The 22,091-nt window shown below is 37.2% G+C and overlaps 1 protein-coding gene across 15 annotated transcripts in view; it reads right to left on the reverse strand.

The window, feature by feature from the left end:
* NRXN1 (neurexin 1) overlaps nt 1–22,091 on the reverse strand; it is a 1,090,776-nt gene that overhangs the window by 56,469 nt on the left and 1,012,216 nt on the right. The window lies entirely within an intron of this gene.

Raw genomic sequence — 22,091 nt, forward strand, 5'->3', positions numbered from 1 at the left:
GAAGTACATTATTATGCTTTTCTGCCAATTAGAACTGTTCCTCTTTAAAGACGATTTAAATTCCAATAAATATGCCATCTTATCAATCATTAAATATAAACCAAAAAAAAAAACCCCCACCAAAGGATGTACATCTCATTTCCTAAAGCCTGAAGAACAAATGTGTTATACAGTGACAGAAATATGGACTCATTTTTTGTCTTTCTTCTGAAATTTAAAATAATTCTTTGGTAAGCAAAGGCTCCACACATCTGGAACACCATATGTAACTATATGCCCCAGTACATCAGCTTTCTGCGACCATAGTGTGATAACACACATGTTGCACAGTTCTTCAAGGTAACTGAGATCATTGTATCCGGTCTGACAGGTGAGGTTTTAAGTGATGAGACCATAGTATCTTTCAAATGGCAATATCATGGAGATTAAAAAGAAGAAGAAGAAGAAGTTTCAGAAAAACAATGAACAATCCTCAGGAATAATAGGAAGAGTCCCCGGGGCACTTCCCTTTATTGCTCCTCATTGCCCAGTTCTAATTATATCAGTGCATTTTCAAGGACTAATTCCTTTAGAGTGACCCGACACTACTGAAAAAAATCTGAGAAAAACACTGATGTGCCATCAAAAGCATGCTGAAATTCCAAAGCTCCTGTTGTCTTGGGAGCTATTTTTTTAAACACATTCTTGAAACACTGAACCCTGTTTCTCCAAATATCTATCCACTCTTACTCAAAATTGGCTATCAGGAAATAATATAGCATTTTTCAAATTCTTTTAAATATATATTGTTTTGTGCTCATTATATTTGACCCATTTATTCAATAATGACATATTCCTTAACAATCAAACTTTATTTTTAAAGGAAAAAAAAAATTAAGGCTCAGAACAGTACTCATCAAAAAGAAAACAATGATAATAAAGCATCATCAAACCTACTCTTTGCAATATTGCAATAACCAAAAAGTAAAAACTATCTAATCGTCAATAATAGACTGATTAGATAAATTATGATACAGTCTTACAGTGGAGATCCTCTACAGCTGTAAAATGTAATGTGGCAAATTCAAATGCGTTTATATGAAGAGATCTTTAAGATGTAATGCTATTTCAACAAAAATCAAGGGTGCAATTTTTAAATTGTTTAAAGTCTATACCACACATTTACACACATAAATACATAGTTGCATATGCAGATGAAATTTTCAAAAGGACCTAAAATATCAGTTAATGGTGGGTTCAAAGGTGGGGCTGAGGCATAGTTTTATTAGGTACCATTTTATACATTTTTCATCAAGTTTATGTATTACTTTTCTAACTCAAAATTAATTAGTTAACATGATGGCATCTACATTCCTTTAGGTTTAGAAGAAAGTGGCTGGTAGGTATTTGAGCAAAAGTGCTGAGGGGAAAGGAGAGGAGACAGAAGGGAGCGTGGACTGCTTTTTTTCATGGTAAGAAAATAGTGTAGGTTTGGGCAAGAAGGGAGCTGCCAGAGACAGTTTCTGGCAATCTTAGCTGAAGACCTCCCCAAACAATCTGAACCTTCTAGCTCTTTCATCTCCAAATGCCTATAACAATACAGACTTCCAGGAGTTAAGAGCTTTACAATTTGGAGTGACGATTCACCTAAATTTTCTCTGGCTCTTAGAGAACAGAAAGGGCTAAGAAGTAAACGACTGCGGTAATTAGCAGAACTTGGGCAAAGTGACCCCTCCAAGCCTTAGTTTTCTCGGCAGGATGCAATTAACAAGTGGCAGAGCTAATGTAGGATAGTGGTCACTGCTGCTTTAAAGGCAAGATAATGTGTTTGCTTGTTTTACCAATAACAGTGTAGGGCTAAAGACAAAAACAAAATCCATTTTCTTGTGTGTCCCACTTGGCACACACGTCTTTTATCCATGAGACAAAACGTGACTTATAGATTCCACTGTTCGCTCTTTTGTGGTTGGTGTTCAGATTCCTAGTACTGTAAAAGATATACGAGTTAAAAAACATGGAATTGGCTAAATTAATTCAAATGCTTATAAGTTGCATTATTAAAGGGTTTTTGTGTTTTATACAAAGTTATTCTAAATCAGTGGTTTCTGGGGTGGGGGGGGGTGATTTTGTCCCCAAGGACATGTGACAATGTGTGGAAATATTTCTCGTTGTCACAGCTGGAGAGGTGCTACAAGCATCTAGTGAGTAGGGGCAAGGATGCTGCTAATCACCCTCCAGTGCCCAGGACAGCCCCTACAACAAAGATTCATCTGGCTCTAAATGCCAAGAGTGAGACTGAGAAATCGTGTTCTAAATACTAGGCTTTCCTACTTTATTTACCAAGAGGTTTAAAACAAGAAGTATTTTGTTCTGTGAGGTGTATAATGTAAAGTGGTGAGGAAGAAAGTTTAGGTGGAGGAGAGAGGACTGAGGACCAGGCCTTGGATCCCTCCACAGTTAAGAAGTCATAAGGAAGAAGAAAAAGTAGCCAACAAGGAAAAGAAGAGGAAAAACTCCTAGTGTGGTGACCTGGAAGCCTACTGGTAAAAAAGTGTGTTAGCAAAGACATTAGGATCTTGTTCGAATGCTGTTGCTGGATCCAATAATCCACTTTTCACTGATTTGTGTTTAATTTAAACAAAGGGTCTGAGAAATTAATCTCATTGAAATTAACAATACAAAAGACTTGAGGTCCTCACTCCTCCTCAACTTTGGCTCTTTACGGTGTGACCAGAAAAGGTAGTATTTACAGGGATCCCAAGAGGGATATTTGGAGACTATGTGAAGGGGACAGGGTTTTCCTGACCCTCAAATTATACTTCTTAGGCTATTGACCATTGTAGGCTCCTTTATAGTCCACGAAGGTGTAACTGTGAACAAGCGAGTGAACAAAAACTATCTCAGACTGTCCCGCATCACAGTTCACAGTTGAGGCAGAGCGACACTAGATCCCCTAGAAACACTGTCTGCAGCCCTGGTCTCCAGGCCCCACCTGGTCTTTCCATCCACCGACAAGGTTTCTGGGAACAGAGTGCTCAGGACGGCTTCAGGCACTTTCCCTCTGTGACTCCTGTCACGCTGATTTCCACACCTTGGCCAATTCTGTGGCATTCAGGGCCAGGGCAGCAGAGCTGAGACACAAAGTTGCCTGGATGACTAGGCCATTGGAGCAGCTTTAGGTCAAGTTAATGCTCTTTTTGCCAAGAAAATATTGCAAGAAAGCAAATGAGAGAGAGAGAGAGAGAAGAAGAAGCAGAAGGAGAAGGAAAAGGAGGAGGAGGGGGAGGAGGAGGGAGGGAGGGAGAGAGAAAGGAAAGAGATCAGTAAGAAAGAGCCACAGATCTACAGGTATCATCACATACTGTGTGGCGAAAGAGGACACTGCATGTTGTAAATCCCTTTACCTAGATTTTTACAACTTTATAGTTTGCAGAGTCCAACTCTTTCATTTTACAGATGAAGGATTTTGATGCAGAGAGGTTAAAACTCTTTGCTTGAATTATTTGACAGTAAAATTCTTCCCATTCTAGTCAATGAGTGAACATGACACTGGCAAGTTTCAAGATGCTTTCAAAAATCACCATAACTATCAACCAGAGTATGAGTTAGAGGAAGGGGAAAAATGATGTCAAATAAGAGACAGACGATGGCTTCAAAGACCGCCCCCCCATCTCACCCCATGATCCTGGATTAAGGCATTGAAAGCTTTGGTTATCCAAGAAAGAATATGATCCTCCAATGAGCATTTCTAGAATATGATATACAAAAGGAGAAGCTTTGACTCTCCTCCTTCAGAAGAATATGCGTGGCTGCTGAAAACTTTTTTTTTAAATGCAAATTCTCGTCTGTATTTGCACCACAGTTATGATGAATGGGAAGCAGGATGGCTGACTTTTAAAAGACATATGTCAGGAAGTAAGCTCTAGTTGTGAGAGAATATATGTGGGGACATCTTCTGGATCATTTACATTTTTGTAGAAAAGGGGGCAAAATAGAAATGGTAGAAAATCATAGTGGATTATCTTAGTTTAAAATTTGTATTGTTTTTGCTTTTCCTCCTTATAATGGCAGTCCTAGTTTGATGCCATAGAGCACCACTCAGCTTCTGTTTGCTATAACTTTAATATGTTCAAGTTCCCCTGAAAGGTAGGAAGTGAATTAAAGTCAAAATAACTAAAAATTCATATGTTCTAAATCTTACTTTTTCTCTGCTACTCTGTTCTTGTGGGGTTTGTTTTTTACAACGATTATTTCTGTAGGTACATATGCCTTTTAAAAGGTAAAAACACACAAAAACCAATGTGTCGTATAATTTTTTTGGTAATACTGTACTCTAAAATTTATTATACTAATGTTAAAAATAAAATAAATTGAGACTCAAAGGGATTAAATAACATATAGACCCATGAAATTAGCAACCAAAAGTCTACTGACTACATATCAAATGTTCTTTCCCAATCGGAAGTAACCCTCGTGCTCCAGTGTAGTTGTTCTGTGTATTTACTCTGCAGAAGACCCAACAAGGAAACATGTTAAATATCCAGATTTCTGGGCCCTTCTCCAGAAGAGTGATTCTGTCTCAGACTTAGGTGGATCCTGAAAGTCTACACTGTAAATAAGCACCCCACCTCCATAATATAAGAACCTCAGGATCATCTGGGAGTACAAATTCAGCATCCTTTTTCAAGAAAAGTCATGTCAACAGAATTTCTAATGAATGGAAATCAGAAGCTTTTTTTTTAAAGGCATAAGATAAAAAAGCATTGGGAGTAATGTTCAACAAGGGAGAAAAAAATGGAGCAGAGAGAAGTACCATAGCAGACAAAAAATGCAGATGGTTTAGAGACAATCATTAAGAGATAGTTTCCCAGACTGGACTTTACAATGTAAAGATATGAAATATGAAATGTGAAATGTGAAATATGCAATTAGTAACGTGTTGAAGAAGAGGATGACCCTTTTACAGCCACTGATGGATATGGCACTTGGCTGTCTAGGTACCTACCACAACGCTGCAATTAGAAACCATCCAGGGGTGCCTGGGTGGCTCAGTTGGTTAAGCAACCAGCTTTGGCTCAGGTCATGATCTCGCAGTTCGTGGGTTTGAGCCCTACGTCGGGCTCTGTGCTGACAGCTAGCTCAGAGCCTGGAGCCTGCTTCCGATTCTCCATCTCCCTCTCTCTCTGACCCTCCCCTGATTGTGCTGTCTCTGTCTCTCAAAAATAAATAAAAAACATAAAAAAACCCTTTTTTTTAAATAGGGGCACCTGGGTGGCTCAGTTGGTTAAGCCTCTGGCTTCGGCTCAGGTCATGATCTCACAGTTTGTTGGTTTGAGACCGCATTGGGCTCTGTGCTGACAGCTAGCTCAGAGCCTGGAGCCTGCTTCCGATTCTGTGTCCTCCTCTCTCTCAGACCCTCCCCTGACTCTCAAAAATAAATAAAAAACATTAAAAAATTTTTTTAGAAACCATCCAGACAGGCCCTTTTACATATCCTAAGAATTCATTTGTACTAGAGGAGCTTTCTTCAGATGGCTCTCTAGACCTCTGAAGACCTATCTAGACCTATAGACCTTTCCTTTGAGAGATCAGAATTCACTAAAATCACAGCAAAACTCCCCCAATTGTTTAAGGCAATAAATCCACCCATAAAGAAATCCCCAGCCCACTTCATGCACAACGATTCATGAAGATGATGCAAGCACACACTCTACAGAAATCTTCTCCTAGTGTTTTTCTCCCAGCAGGCTTCTGGGTTGGCCAGTTTAAGGTCAAAGGGTAACAATGCTAAAGTATGCTCTTTTCAAACTCATCTCTTTGGGATTTATACTGCTAGTCCCTAAGTCCTCATTTTAAAGATTTTCTAAAATTTTTGACACACTATTCAATTTTTAAATCTTTGGTAGAAGAATGACTAATTGCTCATTTTGATCCAAACTCAAAGCACTGCAGGACAGTGTTAAAAAGGGACCGATTCTTTCAGCAATCTGTGAGTAGGACAATACCTTTTACCAAACAGACATCAATGACCAAATATTTTTGGTGGCTGATTGATGAAAAGCATTAAGCAAAAAAGCCATTGTCCATGTTCAAGTCTGTTAAAAGGCAGGGGGTATAAACAAAGAAGGAAGGTAGGAATGTAAAAAAGGAAAATAAGAGGTCTAGAGAAAAAAGAACATAAAACCTTATAAGTGGTTGAGTCCATATTAATGGACTGTGAGAAACTTTGGCTTTTTAGTGAACACAGCTTACTGGATATTATCAAATTTAAATCTCCTTTCTCTCTGCTCCTCAACTCCTTGATTATGGACCATACAATGATATCATAACTACTAAAAATGACTTAGAAGAGATACCTACACAGATGCTTACAAATGGCTCCATAAACCTATGCATGTACAGAAGCACATGGACAAACAAAATCCACATTTTTACTGACCAAAAGAGAGTATGTGGGGCACGTAGGTGGCTTAATAGATTGAGCTTCTGACTCTTGATTTTGGCTCAGGTCACGATCTCCTTAGGCTTGACGCTGACAGTGCGGAGCATGCTTGGGATTCTCTCTCCCTCTCTCTCTGCCCTTCTCTCTGTTCTCTCTCAAAATAAATAAAATATTTTTTAAAAAGAGTGAATATTTTCCATAAAGAAAATTGTGAAACCTAAGCTGGAAACAAAGCTCATCTTGGAATGAACATGACATTATAAGACAATCAGTGAACAGAGAAATTCCCATTTGGTCACTCATACAAACACAATGTTACACAAGAACATTCCAGCAGGCAGATGCAATTATTTCATCTAGACTCAATATTCTGTAACAATGCTTTCCAAATATAAGATGCCTAAAAATTAGAATGCTTGCTAAAAATGCTAATTTTCTGGACCCACCATGATCTACTTAATTATAATTTCTAGGGATGAGAGTGAAAAACTGTAAGCTAGTCATGTACTTCAAGTGATTTTGAGGCAGGCTGGTTTAGACCTTACTTTGAGAAACACACTTATGTGCACCCGCCCCTTCCCACTATGACACCAGCCATGGACATGTTGAATTATCCAATTCAACTCCTAAAGCACAATATCTCTCATCTTGAGGGACAGAAGTTTGGAAAATCTAGAGAGAGATTAGGAATGATGGTTGGAGAGATTCTGAGAAGGTCTCCTTGGAAGAGACTGCATTCAACTTGGTTCTTGAAAGTGGAAGAATTAATTATTTTAGCAAAGGCATGGAAATATAAAAGTGCTTTTCTTTAAAATAAAAAAAAATATTCTCTAAATGATAAGTTCCTTTATCTTTTCAACTGGAGGACTGAGCAATGCTTTCAGAACATGTGAAAGAGTCAATGAACATGGATTGATTTCATAAATAATAGGACCACAACAAAGTAAATCTATAAAAAACATCAATTCACAATACCACCACCTTCACAAAACGTTTTGTTGCTAATGCTGTTGTTATTGTTTTTATTTCATTTCACATTCTTTTCCATTTCTTCTCTCTACATATACCTAATTTTAAATGGATATAATAAAGATAAAATTTATTGTTTGATAATTTAATATGATGGCATATACATTTTTTCTTTGACTTAGGATATTGTTATTCTAATAATAATAGAATAGTGAAAAAGGTGAATTATAATTTACATGACAATTCTGTAGTTTTTGGATAATGGATTCATCTCAATTTTCTATTTCTGCTATTGTAAATAACATTTTTCTTCCTTTCTATTTTTTTATACAATAAATTCCCAGAAGTGGGATTACTGGTCTAAAGACATTAAGTGTTTTTATAGATCTTGAAACAATCTGCCAAAGTACTTTTCAAAAGGCTTGTTCTAATTTTCACATTGTCTCCAGCATGCTATGTTCTATTACATCTTCACTGGTGTGAACATGTTGTTTTTTTCTATCTAGAGGTGCCCTTTCCCATTTAAAAAAAATTCTGGTAAACTCCTACACATTGTTTTGTACCAAGCTCAAATGCTACTCTTTCTTGCAGACTTCCCAAAGCCCCTGGGCAGAGTTAGTCATTATTTCTACTGTGTTCCCATACTACTTTGTAATAATACCAATTTTAGCTCTTATCAAATGTTTTATGTTTGTTGTAGTTTGCATATGTCTTTTTCTTCTTCTTAGATTATTAGTAACTCCATGGTTGAGCTTCTTTCCACTTCATCTTTGGAACCTTAGCCTCTAGCACAGGCTGGGCATCTATTACACACTCAATAAAAGCTTGTTAAGTAAATGAGGAATAAATGAATGAATGAATGAATGAATGAATGAATAGGTCAATATGATGTATAAGCCCAAGCCACTTCCTGTACATCTGGGTAAAAAGGCCATCTTTCACCAACTCTGTTATAAGCCACACAGTCCTAACAGCATTTGTATTACTGTACGTCTGTTTTTAGTATTTATAAATTTTCTATATTTATCTATTTTGTAGGTCTATAGTTTTATATTTTTACGATTTACTTCAGGAGCCTGATTGCCATGATTCTGTGACATGCTGTGAATTAATTCATATTATCCTTACCAAACCCTGGTAAGAAATACAAAACAAGTATATCATAATTAAAATTTGAAAGATAAGAAATCTAAAGCATAGAAACGTGACTAGCAAGTGGAAAACCCAGGGTCAGTATCTACATATTTTGAGTCACATTTTAGCCCTCATTCTAATAAAATCATTAAACCTTGCTGAATTTCGTTACTTAATCAAACTGAGAAAATGAGCATTTAAACAGTATAAACTAGGCTGGTGATTTTCAAACAAACAACTTTGCTGGCAAAAGAAACACATTTTTTTTTCCTGAAAGAATGCTTATGAATAAATCAATATGAAAAAATAAATAATACCTGAAGATTCTTATCAAAGTCAGTGGCACATGGAAGGGGGCTGCTGCTTCCCTTCCTACCTGGTAGCCCTTGGCAGTTTCTAGAACTTATACCCAGGAAAGTGAAACAATGGACCATTCACTCACTAACCATTCAGTCACTCAACTAATTCATACTACAGCCTATCTAAGCTAAAAAAATGTGAGAAATAAAGAAAAAAAAAGAGTCCATCACTGAGAACACACACACACACACACACACACACACACTTTAACACAGTATTTTATAAATGCCACAGAAATTATATCACATAGTAAACATTCTGAAAGTTCAGGGACAAAGGTGACTTCAGGGCCCATATGCTATATTGAGGTCCACATGACCACCTAAGGAACAAAGTGAGGGGATATGGACTTTGTTTCTCATTCTGTGGTTCTGTACAAGCGACTTCATCCGCCTATGCTGGAGTGTCCTTGCCTAGGAAATAAAGGGCCTGAATCTCTTTGGCAAATCAAATGCATGCAATATGTGACCACAGGGAAGACAGTATCTTAATGGTAAAAGCATGGACACTGAAATCAGACAGATCTGGTTTCCTGACCTAACTTTGGGGCTTCGATCAATTAGCTCAACTTCTTTAAGTCTTAGCTGCTTCATCCATAAAATGAGAAAAATGGCAATACAAAGCTCTTGAGATTTCTCATAAGGTATAAATGAGAGAATATATAACACTTAGCGAAACTGACATATATTCAGTGGTCAATAAATAGCAGCAATCATCATTAACTATTAACATGAGGACATCGCTGCTGGGCACTGCATAGACTATTTCAATTCTGAATCTATGTACTTTATTTTTGACATGACTCACTCACTATGGAAACAATTAGTGTTCTGTATTTAATAAAGGCCAAAACTTTGGCAAGGGAAGTATTATTTTTTTAATTTTTCAAACTATGTACAGATTCATGCAAAGTCTGGGAAAGATGCTACATTTCGTTTCACAGTGTACTAGATTTTGCTCCTTCTGGACAATGCTAGTCTTTATTTCAATTGTCAGTTGTATGTGGACTCCAGTTTGATCAATCAAAACCAATGGAATCATTAGTGTGCACTGCATGTCATCACTTCCATAAATGCTGCCCTAACTGCCCTAGAGATCCTCAATTGCCTCTCCACTCCAACAGGCATGACGAATGAAGTTCACAGGTGGGACACACACATTCCCAGAAGGCTGGCTATGGCCTCACCTCTTCTCACTTATGAAAGGGGTATATTGAGATGCAAGTGAGTGATAGTATTGTTACCTCAGACAATCTTGAATCTACTCTGCTTATTATTTAAAATAAAATATTCACACTCACTTTAGAAGTTAAATAATTACTATTAACAGATTGCTTAAAATATAGCTAAAACAGACATAATCATCCATGGCATGACCCAAGGAAAATCAAAAACCTGCTCACTTTGTGGAGAAAACATACCCAGTTCTAGAGACCACTACCATCAAAGGATAAAAAGACCTAGTATCATCAATTATGGACAGTTTGAAAATATGTTTACTTAATAATATGTTACTTGGACCTAAATAAAGTGATAAATTTTCTAGAATCCCAGAGGACACGCAGCATGTATGTTCATGATAGGTAACCTGACATTTCTCTAAAATGGCATTTCTTACACTTTTTAGCCTCAGGAATTCTTTTCAGACCTCAAAATCATTAAAGACTCCAAAGATCTTCTGTGTATATAGATTATACCTATGAATATTTACTCAATTACAAATTGAAAGTAAAAATGTTAAATAGTAACTCATTTTAAAAGAACATAATAGGGCCACCTGGGTGGCTCAGTCAGTTAAGCAAACAACTCTTGATTTTGGCTCAGGTCAGAATCACTGCTCTCACAGTGTGGAGCCTGCTTGGAGTTTTCTCTCCCACTCTCTCTCTGCTCCTCCCCTGCTCATGATTTCTCTCTCCCTCCCTCCCTCCCTCTCTCTCTCTCTCTCTCAAAAATAAATTAATTAAAAAATGAAATAGGAAAAATAGGGGCGCCTGGGGGGCTCAGTTGGTTGAGCTTCCAGCTCTTGATTTCAACTCAGGTCATGATCCCAGGGTCATGAGACTGAGCCCCATGTTGAGCTTTGTGCTGAGCATGGAGTCTGCTTAAGATTCTCTTTCTTTCCCTCTGCCCCTCCCACAGCTTGTGCTTTGTCTCTCTCTAAAATAAAAAAATATAAATCCATCACATCTTAATATAAATAACATACATTTTAAAATGGCTAATTAGGAGTGCTTGGGTGGCTCAGTGGGTAAGTAACCAACTCTTGATTTTGGCTCAGGTGATAATTTCACCATTTGTGAGATCAAGCCCCATGTTTGGCTCTAACGCAGACAGTGTTGAACCTGCTTGGCTTCTCTCTCTCCCTCTCGCTCTCTCTCTGTCCCTCCCCTCCTTGGACCCTCTCTCTTTCTCTAAAAATAAATAATTTAACATTAGAAAAATGACTACTTAAAACATTTCTGAAAAGTGTAGCACTGTTTCACATTTTTACAAGTCCTTTAAATATCTGGCTGAATGGAAGACATCTGGGTGCAAATATCTTTCAACATTCAATCTACATTCAGTCTGCTGCAAAATCATGTCATTTATTTAATCTCTGAAAAACTCTACTGTTTTTCCCATTCTTGGGGGAAAATGAGAATAAAAAAGGTGCATAAAATCTTTTTAATTTTTTTATTTTTTTAGTTTATTGCCAAGTTGGTTTCCATATAACACCCAGTGCTCATCCCAACAAGTGCCCTCCTCCATGCCCATCACCCACATTCCCCTCTCCCCCTCCCCCATCAGCCCTCAGTTTGTTCTCAGTATTTAAGTTTCTTATAGTTTGCCTCTCTCCCTCTTCTGAACTATTTTTTCCCCTTCCCCTCTCCTATGATCCTCTGCTAAGTTTCTCCTGATCCACATATGAGTGAAAACATATGGTATCTGTCTTTCTCTGCCTGACTTTCTTCACTTAGCATAATACCCTCGAGTTTCATCCACATTGCTACAAACAGCCAGATTTCATTCTTTCTCATTGCCACATAGTATTCCATAGGCACATAAAATCTTAGTATTATAATGAAAGTAGTTCTGACTTCACTAAAAAGGTCTTACAGGTAGATCCCCCTACCTTCTGCAACAAAATTCTCTGGACTATATTTTGAGAATCAATGCTCTAAAGTTTTTAAAATATTTAGAGACTACATACATTATTTTTTTAGTATTTAATTCACATCCATGTGCTGTGCTTATTTCCCTGCTTGAAACCTCTCTGATGGAGAAGACAAAGTCTCATAATCTCAGATATCATTTATAGCATGTGGTAGGCCTGCATGGGACCACAGTATATTATCAACATGTAAAATGTGAATAATTGACTGACTGATTGAAACTCATGTCCATGGTCCCTTTAATTATCTTAAAATATGTTCTGCAGTAGCATTTGTGCAGTTTGTCCAAGTGTGAACCCATATGTCAACATTCCACTTAAATAGAAGCTACTTTGATTTGTATTCATTCTAGATGCAACAAAGGTGTTTTCCTGGGTAGCACTTGTGATTTTAAAAGAGAAATATGACATAAGAAGCTAGAATTCTAGGGAAATAATTACATTTTCCCCCTGTAATAGATGTTCTAATGTATAAGGCAGACAATATTTCAAGGTTTAATCAATTTGTATATTTGGTTGTAGTTTCACGATTATAAAAAAAAAAAAGAAAGCAAATAGCATGGAAAGAAATGTCAGTTTGTTGATTAAAAGCTAAAGTTTCATACCTGTATAAACAGAAACAATAAATAAGCAACAAATATCATTATTATTTTATTTGTTCTTCATCAAAATAGGATCCTTTGAGAGACACCCACATAGTAACTCAGAAATGAAAACAGTTATACATTTATCCCTGTTGAAATGTTGCAGAGTGGGATGGTTGGCAAAATATATATTAAAAAATGAAACAGTCTTCTTAAGTTAAATGCTCTGTTACATAATAAATAATTTCTTTGATTCTTACAAAATCATCCTATTATCTCCAAATCTTGGGAACCCCAAGGAGAGAGACTTAGTGCCTGCCATTGCCTTGGTAATCAGATAACTGTTTTGACTATTCTATAATAAAAGCAGCACATCCTTTAAAAAAAAGGCTCTTCTCTCCTAGAATCTGGGTAGACAAAATAGCTGCTGGATTAGGAAGTACAAAGAGGGTTCATCCTTCTGTGTTGACTTTCCCTCTGTTCTAAGTAATAGAACAAAAATATGCTAGTTGTCTTTTGCTTTCAGAGGAGTTCTGCATTATTTGAACCCATGGCTGAACCATAAAGAATGACTCTGCAAGGTGTAGTGGCTCAGCAAATAGAGTTCTCTTAGTTATTTTATCCTTAACTAATTTTGCTCTGAGCCCACTTAGGTAGAAAAAGAACTCCAAAGCCTGCCTATCCTACCTACTCAATACATACAATGTGTTGAAGTGCCATCATACAAGTAAATTTGGGAAGCAAGAATAGGGGGAGATTTATGGATGATTAATATTTGAACTTTTATTTAAAACATAAATGTCTGAAATTCTATTAATTGACAAATGGAAGGTGATATAGTTATGTGTCATTACAAGAGTTACCAACAGTAACAAAAACCCCAATTACACTAAATTGCAAATGCTGAAATCAAATGTATGACAGATTAATTTAAAAAGTAAAACTGGCATCAATTGACAACTATCCAATAGAAGTCATGTAGGAATTCCTAATATCTGGGAAGGTGCCATGGATGCTTTGAAACACTATCCAGCAGAATATGGCACCCAAACTCTAGATTATTCAGCTTAAAATTTGAGTAACCCTAATAGTATGCTAGTCTGAGTTTATGAATGCTAAAATTATTTAAATTTTAATAAGCTGGTAGGTAGCCCTCAACTGCATTGTGAAAATCCAAGCTCAATGGTTTGTATGCCATTTGCCTAAATAAAACATATAAAGCACATGCACTTGTGGTTCAGGTTGCAACCCATCAGATTCAACCTTGGGGCCAAATATCTGTATGTAAAAATCACTGTCCAAGGCTTATTAAACCCCTATACAAAAAAGATCAATGAAGAAATTTAATAAATACGGGTTGGGTCTATGAAATGGCACCCCTATTTAAGATTCTGGATACAGTAGTGAATAAGATAATAATGCCCTTGCTTCAGAGGAGTTCATCTTAGAGTTAGAAAAAGTCAGAAAACCAAGACCAACTAACAAACCACTGTCAAAGCCATCCAATCAGATACCACTAGGAATATACTTTTAGTTGAACAAGTTGGATTATTTAATTGTTGCAGCAAAAGATAGTACATACCATGAAGAACCATGGAGCTTCTTAGTCAGATGGTGTTAGGCAAGACTTATTAAAGAGTTGTGCTTTATAAGGTGATTTAGGACAGTGTTTAAGAAAGCAGGACTTTGTTCTGGATAGGAGCCAGTCAGGAAGTGGTAGAATTCTATGGCTGACTGGGCATCTCAATAAATCTTATCTATAACAAAAGCAGATGAGAGTGAGGATAAAGCTATGATTTGGTAGAAAAGTAATAGCTACTCATTTTAAGCAAGGTGGTTTGACATTTTGTGGGTTTTACAGTGACCTCAGATATTTATTTATTTATTTATTTATTTATTTATTTATTTATTTATGGGGGAGAGAGAGAGGGAAAAGGGAGACACAGCTGTCAACACAGAGTCCGACACAGGACTCAAACTCACAAACCATGAGATCATGACCTGAGCTGAAATCAGATACTTAACTGGTTGAGCCACCCAGGCACCCCTATTATTTTTTTTAATAAAATAATGATATGACCTTGTTTCACTCCAGCAGATTATGGTCTCAAGAGTGACTTTGTCTCATGTTAGTGTTCTGTGAAATGTTTCTATTCAACAGGCAAATAACACAATCTACCTGTGTGCACCAGGCCAGCTTCTAATGACACAGAAGTCTCACTGTATGGATTAGACCAGTTCCCACATATCAGGAGTAGCTCTTCTCTACCATCCATTCAATTGACCAAGTAATAAATAAACCAACAAATTTTTAAAAATCAAACAGCGATAAAGAAAGGGTCCCTTTATATTGGGTGTTCATAGAAAGCTTCTTAGACTGGAACAATCAGAAGAAGCTAAAGTATAACTACCTGGGGAAAGTGTATTCATGTTCTATGGAACGACTATGCCGTTCTAAGTTTGGAAAGAGTTTGTAGTATCTGAGGGACAAAATAAAAATAGTGTGACCCAAGTATGGTCAGTGAGAAAGTGAGAAGGCGGGAGAGACAGCCAGATGGGAGAGGAAGGAAACTGAGACCTTATTCTAAGTGTAACAGGAAATCAATGGAGGTATTAAGAGCAAAATAATGACATAATTTTATTTGTATATTTAGAATATCACTTGTATGGTCAGTGGAGAATGTTTTATGGGCTGTAAGGTAGATGAGGAGCTGAGATGCAAGAAACAGATGCAAGAAGGTTTTGCAGTGTAGGCAAAAGATGACAGTCGCTTGCTGTGAGGCTGTGGTTGTGGAGATGTGCAGAAGCAACTGCATGAAGTCAGAGTTATGAGGCTCACTGATGGGCTAATTTGAGAGGTGAGGAGCAGGAAGGAATGAATGAAGGATAATTTTACAGTTCTTGCATTCTTGATGTCAGTGAAAATCTTATTCATCATATCATTCTTAAATACTGATTCACAGATGGCACTAGGTATTGAATAATACAATCTATGTTGTGGCATGTATTTGGCACAAGTAGCAAGCTTCAAAACTGTCACATTTATTAACTTACACTTGAGGTTTGGTTCATAATTCTCTCTATTGATTTGTAGGCAATTCAGTGGCAGCAAAGTGCAAGATAACCCAGGTCTACACAGAAAAATTCAATCAAGGTAATACTGTCTTAAGTACTCAGCATATGTCTCCTACCTACTTATTATATACATGCAGAAAATAGTTTCGGAGAAATTAAAAAAACTAGGAAAATAAAAGATAATTACTTATCATTGCAGATAAAAAGTCTCACAGATTCTGACAGCCTAAACAAAGGGTGTCTAACCTTACCTTCTTAACTCACATGACAGGTCTGTTTGCTTATATCAACGTATAAGTTATAGAAAAACTGGCTGTGATGATATTTGCCACCTCAAGTCAAACTTTGAAACTCATATACCCATCAGATGGCACTACTTAATTTCTTGCCTTGCACCCAAAGAGAATTATCTCAGGAACAACATAGCAGCTGGATAATTAAGTATGGGAAATAAACCACTGCTTCTCCAGAATCACACTGGGCTCCTTCTTTTTCTCTCATAAGAGGAGTCTCTCAGGAAGCAGTAATGAAACATAGTATGGGGCACTCCTCATTAATGCCTGCAGAGGCTCATAGCTGGAGCCCAGACTTTCTCTCCAGTGTGACGATGACTCCAGCAGGGATGCTGGGCCTCTGCAACATGCTTTCTTGTGGTGGGACCCAACTGTTCAAAATATTACTATGTGAAGGCAAATCGAGTATAGAGTATATAATAAGCAGGAGGTTTATTTCTTTGTCTACAGCCATGTATGAAGCAATAGGACCCATAAAAAGATAAAAGCAATCTATTTAAGATGGTTAGTTTGGGAATGTCCTTGTAAGGCATGAGAAGAGTAGCTTCAATCCACAGATAATATCACACCTAGTACAATAGCAGATTAGCCAAATGATTTACTGTGTTCAACCCACTTACACTCTTGAAGGTTCCAGTATACTTAAACCACACAGGTGAGAGCTGGTGGGAAAAATACAAATATCACAACCTACTTATGGGTACCTCAAATCATCCCAGCTAAGGGAACTACCTCAAGGAAACAAATATAGGATGTGGTCCTCCCAAGGCTCAGAGGCAAACTCACAAGTATTATCATGACTCCCTCCTCCGGTCATGTTCATTCACAACAATTATTTGACAATATGAGCAAACCACAAACTACCCTATTTTGTGTTAGGCAAAAAGTGAGAGTGAATTTCTAGAAGTTAATAAACAGGTTAGCAGTTTTCTTTCACTCTGCTCATAGCTCCATGGAAAAATCACTGAAGTGTAAAAAAAAACCAGGATTCTGTCATACTGCCGTCTCACATCCAAAGCTGTGGGAGAATGAAACATCGACATATTTATGTGTAGTTCTCATAATTTCACCCAACTCAAAAGAATGACTGAAATACTCCTGGGTAACATGAAAACACCCAGGGAAGGAAGAGAAAATGATCATTCTTTCCAATCTCCTTCGCACCTTTGGATTTCTTATATACACATTTCTTGCAGTGATTGAAGAGGGTGGTAACATCTGTCAAATCTGTAAGTCAAGACATGAAACTCATTTTTAAGATCTCAGTAGAGTAGAAAAATGAGAGAAAGTAACTTGTAATTTCTGCCAATTAGATATGCAGGAAAAACTAGGTGAAATAAATGCTTTAAAAAAAGGGAAAAAACCCTTACTTGACTTTTTAAAAATTGAGTTTCTACATTTTAATAACATTGTCATCTGTAATTATAGGAGTGTTGAGATTTTATTTCCTTTTTCTGAGTCCTAAATTTGTCTTCTGAGAGAAAATAAAACCTTTAATGTAATCATATGTTAAAAAGTGGTAAAGCCTAGTACTTTACAGATTATTTTCAACAATCAATACACTGAAAAGAAAACAATTTGTATTTCATATATGGACAGCACCATGCTGGATAGTAAAAAAAAAAAGAAAGAAAGAAAGAAAGAAAGAAGAAAGAAAGAAAGGAGAGGAGAGAAGAGAAGGGAAGAGAAGACAAAAGAAAAGAAAAGAGAAGAAAAAGAAAGAGAGTGAACCTAAGTGCAAGTCCCTTGGGCCTCATGACTCTGGCAAAATGACATGGTGATTTCTTGAAATTCATTAGTCCTTTTGAAAAATATTTACTGAGCACCCAGAATAGTCAGTGAGCTATATAGGGATCTGGGAGTGGGGTAGGGGTAAGCATGATGTAGGGCTATAAATGAAATGTAGAAAATGCTCTTGAGAACCTCATGGTCTAGAAAAGGAGAAGACATACTGTTTTCTACCTTGAACTAAAACTATTCATGTCTGAGTCATGAAAATTAGAGATAAATATTATGAAGTTTTAGAGAAGGGGGGAATCACTTCTCATAAGGAAGAATCAGGAAAGAATTCTAGAAGCAGATATAATTGACTTTGCTTAGAAAAATGGGAAATATTTAGACATTACAGAAGGTGGAAGGATATTTTCCTTGAAAAAGAAACCATGAACAAAGACTGGAAGAAAGAAAGCATGGTGGACCAATAAATGCTTTGCAGATGTGATTAAATTGACAGTCTTGAGTTGGGAATTATCCAAGCAGGCTCGGTGTAATACCAAGGGTCATTATAAGTGAAAGAAGAGTCAGAGTAAGAGGAGATGTGATAAGGAAAGCATAGATCAGAGTGATGGAAGGAAGGGGTTAGTGGCCATTAGACAACGAAGGCAGGTAACTTCTAGAAACCAAAACAGGCAAGGTAAGAGATTCTCCCTTAGAGAATCCAGAAGGAATGCGGCCTTGACAATCCACTTTAGACTTCTAACCCTTAGAATTGTAAGATAATACGTTTGTGTTGTTTTAAGCCACTATGTTTATGGTAATTTTTTACGGCCGCAATTGGTAACTAATATAGAGAGGAAAACTTTGAATATACTATTCAATAACTGTTCATCAACCCTTCTTTGTGGTCCCTCAACTTTCAATCAATCTTTGATTGTGACACTGTGTTGCATTTTTATTTTTAAAAATATATTTACCTATCTCCTCTGAGTTGCCAAGAGAATAAAAGTACTGTTAACAAAATACAGAAAACTCACAAAGAGAAAAAGATTTGAGAGCAAGATGCTGAATTCTTTTGTGAACATAGTACATTTGAAATGTCAGTGGGTCAATATAGTGGGTGGACAGTTAGAAATAAAAATTCATGCCCCCTACTAAGCGATAAAGGTGCATAACTCTCAGAAGCAATTACTAAAATTTATTATTATAGTACATAAAGTAGAATCATTGAAGTATGGCTATTGGCCATTGAGAAAATTTAAGTGATATGTATTCATAAGAAGGGAATTAGTCAGAATATTTTGACATACTTTGCTGGAAGAAGTGATTATATAGTATTATTAACTAAAATGTCATCATTTTAAGTAGTTTGTGACTATCCATTACCAAAGTATAAGGTAACCTACTATCGAAAAATTCGGGGATAGAGAAAAAGATCTTCTAAAGAAAACTATCTCCCCCATAAATTCCTTGGTTCCTGAAATATCTTTAACAGGACATTAATCATTTAACCACACAATTCTTTCTGAATGTCTACTAGTGCAAGACAGGGTTCTTTATTCATCCTTTACCAACTACAATATTTGAGAAGCTTACTCTCTCCTTTCACTGTAAACTCCTATATGCTTCCTCAAAGCACCATGTAATTAGAAAAAAATGGCCCTAAACTACCCTTTCCCCCAAAGGTATGTAAGGTCTAGGTCTCCCAAAACTGTACCCGAGCTATCTTTATCTTACAGTCTGTTCCTAGGGTTCATCTCTGCAGACTATAGAGAGCCAGAGGACAGCGCATGCCTGGAAATCTGAGGAGGCCAAGGAAACTCCAGATAAGGAGGGAAAATAGATAAAGGAGGCTGAAAACAAGGATAATGAAAACAACCTTTGCCTATTTCAAGTGCTGGGCTGGCCCAGATTACCACCACTTCAGGGATTTTATAAAATGCTGCTGCACTGCTTTTGCAAGAAGATCGCCTAGTCAGCAGAGTGTGATGACCTGTATAAACAGAAATGCCACAATGTTTAGCCATCAAGCAGAAAGTTCAGGGCAATGGGACATTGCAGTCTCCACTCCTCTGTCTCAAAGTGCAAACCTCCCAGGTCAACCAAGTAAGCAAAGGCGAGGCAGGATTAAGACATATCCCACCCTAAACTCTGGAAATATGATGCTGTGTCCCTCTCTCCCAAGGTCCAACACACCACCAGAGAACTATATCCACATGGTATTCTACAAATGATGCTTCCTGAGCTTAACCGAGTGTTCTGTTGTCAGTGACCCCTGAAGCTGAGCAGTAAGAAGACCTCTACTACATGTAATTCTAATATAACACACGCATTTTAAGTATTCTAAAATAGGTATAAATGGATTCTCTCCAAAATATATATTTCCCATAATACATACCTTGGTTGACTTTCTTTCCCCCTGAACTATCAAACTTCTTCCAAAAAACATTTTTTGGGGGAACATCCAATTTCTTGACACCCAAAGTACATGCGAATTGAAGCATGCCTCTTTAAAATTTGTTTTAAGTTTTTATTTATTTTTGGCACAGAAAGAGTGAGAGCAAGAGTGAGAGAGAGTGCTGGAGAGGAGAAGAGACAGAGGGAGACACAGAATCTGAAGGAGGCTCCAGGCTTCGAGGTGTCATCACAGAGCCTGATGCGGGGTACAAACCCATGAACCGGAAGCTCATGACCTGGGCTGAAGTCTGATGCTTAACTGAGTGAGCCACCCAGGCGCCCTGAAGCATGCCTCTTTAAATAACAATTCAAAAGTAAAATGTACAAAATTTTGCTAAAAACCATTCTGAAACATTATTCACCTCTCCACCCTCTTAATCAAAGGACGCTGAATATAATTTAACCTTTTTTTTAAAACATGATGACATGGGTTTCATTATTATGAATGATAATTATTCTCTGTGACACAGTTCCCTTAGGAATTATTGTGGTATCTTGAGCTTCTTCCTTACACTCAGAGTGGCCTTCCTGCCTTTTTACTTTTGTTTAATTTCACGTAAGCTATTGATAAATTGTGTTGGGCCGTTCCTATTGGTATGATGTACATTGGCTCCCTTTTCTTACTGCTCTCATGGTAGTCAGCCTACCTGCTTCCATCGGCCCTTACTCAAGCAAGCAGGATTCTCCCAATGTACCACAGCTTAGGGAAATTACGTTGCAGGGTATTGGACCAAAGCTTTGTAAACCTTAATGTGAGACAAGTCACTCTGCAGTCTTATTAAGTGCAGATTCTGACTCAGTAGTTCTGGTAGAGGAGCTACCATTCTGTGGTTCTTCCTCTCTCTCTCTTTTTAAATTTATTTACTTTGAAAGAAAGAGAGCATGCAGTTGCGCATGAGCAGGAAAGGGGCAGAAAGAGAGGGGATGGGAGAGAATACCAAACAGGCTCCATACTGTCAACACCGAGCCCCATGTACGGCTCGCTCGCACAAACCACCAGATCATAACCTGAGCCAAGATCAAGAGTCAATTGCTTAACCAACTGAGTCACCCAGAAGCCCCTAAAATGCTGTGTTCCTAACCGGCTTCCCGGTGATGCCCATGCTTCTGGTTTAGAACATACTTTGAGTAGCAAAACATTTGATGATCACATTTTTGAAAGAATTGCCTCTAAACTAAAGATAAACTAGTTCTGAGGGGAGGATAAAAGACTAGTTTCCTGTAAATAAGTTTTAAAAATGTAAACGTGGACTTTAAAGTTGCTATTTCCAAAATGACTTTCCTTACCATCTCCTGGTCCCACCATACAGACCATATCTCTCTTCTCTAGCACAGAACTTAATTTCTGCCTTGCTCATGGAATTTATATCTTTACAAACTGTTATTCAGACACAGGTCAAGTACTAACCTAGAAGAAGACCAAGTCTTGCATATCTGCACATTCCTTAAAGTTATGCCTTGTCCCAAAATGGTCTCTGAATAAATATAGAGATTGAAGAATTAAAGACAATTAGGTTCTTTCCACACAATATCAGATTCTTTATTGTGTCGATTTGTTAAATCATTAATCAAGGAATGAAGCAATATTATAATCAAATATATCCAGGTCAAGTTCTGGTACACTGTTAAGAAAATAAAGTTTGTTCTCAGACTTCCCGCCTCTCTGTGCTAAACATTTGTCTTCCTATTTTCTCTCTGTCCACACACAAACCTAATAGAACACACACCCACACACACACACACCCACACCCACACACACACCTGAATGTATATCATATTTATATTCTTTAAATTCCAAAATCTTCTCTGGAAAGAGCCTGGAATTGATTTATACTAAGATGTAAATAACTGACTACAGATTAAAGTGCTATTTCCTACCTCTAACCGAAGGCACTTTTAAACATTTTAACAGAAAACAAACTCCACATGTGA

This window comes from Suricata suricatta, chromosome 4, assembly GCF_006229205.1.
Source record: "Suricata suricatta isolate VVHF042 chromosome 4, meerkat_22Aug2017_6uvM2_HiC, whole genome shotgun sequence".
NCBI classification, from domain to species: Eukaryota; Metazoa; Chordata; class Mammalia; order Carnivora; family Herpestidae; genus Suricata; species Suricata suricatta.